The sequence below is a fragment of the Lacerta agilis genome, chromosome 8, assembly GCF_009819535.1.
Source record: "Lacerta agilis isolate rLacAgi1 chromosome 8, rLacAgi1.pri, whole genome shotgun sequence".
Classification (NCBI taxonomy): domain Eukaryota; kingdom Metazoa; phylum Chordata; class Lepidosauria; order Squamata; family Lacertidae; genus Lacerta; species Lacerta agilis.
Genome location: NC_046319.1, coordinates 74,862,944 through 74,867,183, shown reverse-complemented (window position 1 = coordinate 74,867,183; position 4,240 = coordinate 74,862,944). Strand labels below are relative to the sequence as shown.

Below are 4,240 nucleotides of genomic sequence, written 5' to 3'. Positions count from 1 at the left end.
TTTACCCAACAGAGTAAGCTCTGCTCCTAACTGTATGGTGGACAGTTTTGCTGCTGTTTTTTTGCTGGTCCGGAAATGCTCACTGTGCATAGCAGCTGTGCATACAGGATAATGCCCCCCCCTACCATATGTCCAGCCCCCTCCTTCTACCATAGAGTCTATAGAGGCTAGATTACAAGCAGTCCTTAATTATGACATCGCTCCGTCTCTTAAAAATCTGCCTTGCTCTTCAGATTCTTCTCCTTCCAGTTCTGCTAAAGCCCTCGCTGGGGCTGTTATCGGGTCTCTGGCTGCAATACTGGTGCTGATGGGAACCCTGACTTACCTCTTTCTCCGTGAGTAAAACCAGAGCAGATCCCAGACTTCAGGGGACCCTTGTCAGGGCTGGCCCACCCATGAGGCAGACTGAAGTAGCAGAAGCCCAGTAAGCAAGGGTTTAGGGGGGGTGGGGGTCAGTGGCAGGGACAGCAGCTGTTGCAGAGTAGCAATATTGTACAGCTAGGTAGCTAAACGTGTGTAAGACTGACTCCTTTTTAGGAATCAAAACATTGTCCAGACACTCGTTAAATAGTCAGAAACGTCATTTGCCGAACAGATGATACATAAAAGAACATATGCAAACATTCACAAACACAGTGCTATTTTTCTAGAAAAAGAGGTGCTGGAACCCATAGAGTCATAGAATTGTAGAGTTGGAAGGGGCCCTGAGGGTCATCTAGTCCAACCCCCTGCAATGCAGGAATATTGTGCAGCTTGAAGAGACTGGATGCATAAAAAACTAACTCCTTTTGGAATGAAACATTGTCCAGACCCATTAGATATTATTCAAAGCTTAACTTGCAGAACTTTCTTCAAAACATCAAAGATACATCCAAATAACTCCATGCAATATATTTTGCTGTCCAGCACAGGCTCAGCATATTCAAAATAAAATATGATTCCAAACAGATCTACAAGCAGAGACCTCTCTCTTCCTACAGCCTCCATTTTGACTGGAGCTGTATTCACTCCCTTCAGCAGGGCTCTTTTATGCATCTTTTCCCCTTCACGGCCCAGGAACAAAGACAGCCACCACCCTTCCAAGATGGTGAATTTGCAATTCAATACCTTAATCACCTGATCTAAGGTTAAACACCCAGGTGTTAGCTAGCAAAGAATAACAATTATCAGCCCTCCAAGAAGCTCAGAGAGCACTTAGTGGAATTTCCCCATGTTAAACCCTTTCAGCAATAGGCATAGGCATTCTCCATTTCAGTGTCAATTAAACAAATAGCCTTAACCATGTTTTCAGTGTCCAGCTACTGAAAGTGTCCAGCCCAAACCCACACTGTGAGTTTCATTGATGGGGATTTGAACCAGCATCTCCCCAGTCCATCTGATGCACAAATGTCTCTGAAGGTTTTAAAACATTCACTTGTTTCAGGATGTGTGCCTGTGTAAAAACTGCTGTTCCCCTTCTTGTTAAGGACAAGATAGAAATGGGTAACAAAAAAGAGTGTAAAGAAAAGGGTTTTCTGCAGTTTAGCTGATGTTACCCTGTTGTCAGAGGCAGAAGTGTATAGTCTGTAAAAGGGTGGGATTCCATGTTAAGAGCTTATTCCCAGACTTCTCCTCCCTCTTGCAGGTGCCCGTCATCGGAATGGCAGAACTTCTTCTCTGGTTGTACCTACCCCTCAGGTATATGAGAATGATCCACCATCTGGACAAACAAAACCTCAAGTGAGTGAATCAGGGGGCCTCCAGATGGGTGTGTGTCGTGAAATGGATTTTACTCATGCAGGCAGATTTTTCAATGAGTTCACAGCCTGCCTTTGGCATCAAGATGCCAGCCATACCTCCCCCCCCCTTGTGGTATTGATTTACCCTTTTCCTGGGGAATGTTGGCCACAATCCATTTGCAAGAACTCGAAGATTCGGCAGTTGTCTGTGCTAGTATAAGCTTCAGCATATTTTTGTGTTCTATCCAGGTTAAGCCCGAAAGCTCCTCCAAGGCCAACAACATATATGAGGTGAGTAGAAGGTCCCTTGCCCTTTGAAATGTTTGGAAAATTTCAACTGGGCTCAAAATATCCATTATCAACCAAATAATAGCCCATTACTGAAATATCTGCATTGGATTACAGTTTGATCTCAAGCACAAGTCAAAATGCTGGCCTTAAGCTTCTCTCATACAGTTTAGGGCCTTAGAGTTCACCTTCTCCCACAGGTAGCTACCCAACAATTTGGACCATCTTCTGAAGCCCTTTTCCAGATTCCCCCCAACTTCAGTGGTAATATGGGTGGCAGCCACAAACAGGGCCTTTTCTGAGTGGCACCCCAAGTCTGTAAGTCATTCACAAGGGAAGCTTGCCGGGCACCAGCACTCCTGTCATTCGGCTACCCAGTGCAAACGTGGGCAAAATCTCCTATAATAGAAATGGGTACCTCAGGAAATATAAGCTTTTCCCTCTGCGCACCAAAGGATATTGCAGCAGATATTGCCCCTGAAATTGCTCTTTTACAGTGGCAATCCCTGTGTTGTAATCTATCTGAATTCCCATGTGAAGGGCACCGAGGTTCCCAGCCGATATAAATTACCCAGACAAAAGGCACTTGCATTGATTTGCTTCTCTTCTTACAAGATGTTCTGCTTCCAAGAATATAAATAAAGAAATGACACCACCCTTAGTCTCATGCTGCCCTGGAGAACAATTCAAAACCAAAATGGACCTGACTTTCTTGTTTCCACCTGACCCATCACCATTTCCTCTTTAGACCTTGCAGCCCAGAATCCAGTCTGTCTACGAAGAGATGAAGAGATAAGAGTTGGACCCAGCAACTTCCTCTCCACTGCTGAGGCCTCTCCCGGGCTTTCAAGCCTCTTTCCTGTTCGGATCTCTTCCTTTCAGCTGCAGCCGAGTAACTGTAAGGACCAGGACATTTTCTCTGCAGGGCCAGGTCCTTCTGGAAATCCTAGTCCTCGTTCTGAAGAAAAGAGCTAGCCTTGGTCCCCAAGGGACTCTCCTGTTGGGAAAGACTTGCAGATACTGAGACAGAGACACAAAGGAAGTTTTCCCTGGAAAGGCCAAACAGAATTGCATCTCGTGAGACTAAAGGATTAACGCTGAGCAGGCGAGGAATCGCCATGAAAATTCATCAACCTTTTTGTGTACACCTCTCCTAATAAACACATTTTTGTATGCATTTTTTGACTAGCGTTCAGCTTTTTGCAAACACTTTCTCCGAATGCGATGCATCTTTTCCTGTCATTTTCATGACTATATTCATTATTACGCACACGCCCCCTTAAAATATACATGCTTGTACGCATCATTTGTTTGCAGAACGGCATTGCAAGATTCAGGTGCGTGTGAATTCTGTAGGATGCCTGCATTTTCGTTCCCATATTGTTTGGGAAATGTGCACATTTGATAGATTTGCCTTCAGCGCAAACTGAACTTGCCTTAGGAACACCACTTCAGCCCTGTCCACCTGTGCTCCGCAACACCAGTATTTGGCAGACCAAATATTGCTGGGCTCAACCTCCCATGAACCCCCACCATGCTGCTTGGGGCTGATGGGAGCTAGAGTCCCACAACACCTAGAGGAGCCTAGGATCACAAACACACCCCTGCTCTGTTGCTGATTTCTTCTTCCTGCTTACAAACCAACCTTCCACATGTATCAAGTTTCTCCCCTTGCTTATATCTAATCCAGCCAAGGAGAACCTTGTCAGGTCCTAATCCTTGCCCTCCTTGAGTGTTGTTGCCTTGAATTGTGATGAAGCCTTCTGCTTGCATGGATGGAGGTTGGAACTGTGTGTGTGCAGAAGAAACTTCTGATTTACATCTTTAAGACATGTATTTGCTGCTTAATATCCCTCACTTGTAAGTGGTGTACATATAAATAAACCATACAGAGAGCATAGAGGAGGCAGCAGGGTCATGTGAGTTGAGCAGGGGAGGGGAGCTGCAGTAACAGAGAATGAAAAGAGGCACTGAAAGTGTTAGAAAGCCAAAGAAAGTCTCTTTTGGTTAACACATGGGCTTAAATGGCAATGCAGGCCTGCCCTCTTGCTCCATCAACCACAAGAAAACCAAAGGAAATCAAGCAGAGGTTACGACAACTGAAAGGAAACTACAACTAATCCAGAATGCAGCCACTAGACTGGTGATTGGGAGCGGCCACCGAGACCATAGAACACCTGTCCTGAAAGACCTACATTGGCTCCCAGTACGTTTCCGAGCACAATTCAAAGTGT

At 45.3% G+C, this 4,240-nt stretch overlaps 1 long non-coding RNA gene across 1 annotated transcript; it reads left to right on the top strand.

The window, feature by feature from the left end:
• Window positions 1–259: 259 nt before the first annotated feature.
• LOC117051719 lies at window positions 260–3,185 on the top strand. The gene is made up of 4 exons (XR_004427206.1): window positions 260–335; window positions 1,625–1,719; window positions 1,968–2,009; window positions 2,755–3,185. It is a non-coding gene; the product is annotated as an uncharacterized LOC117051719 (long non-coding RNA).
• Window positions 3,186–4,240: the final 1,055 nt, after the last annotated feature.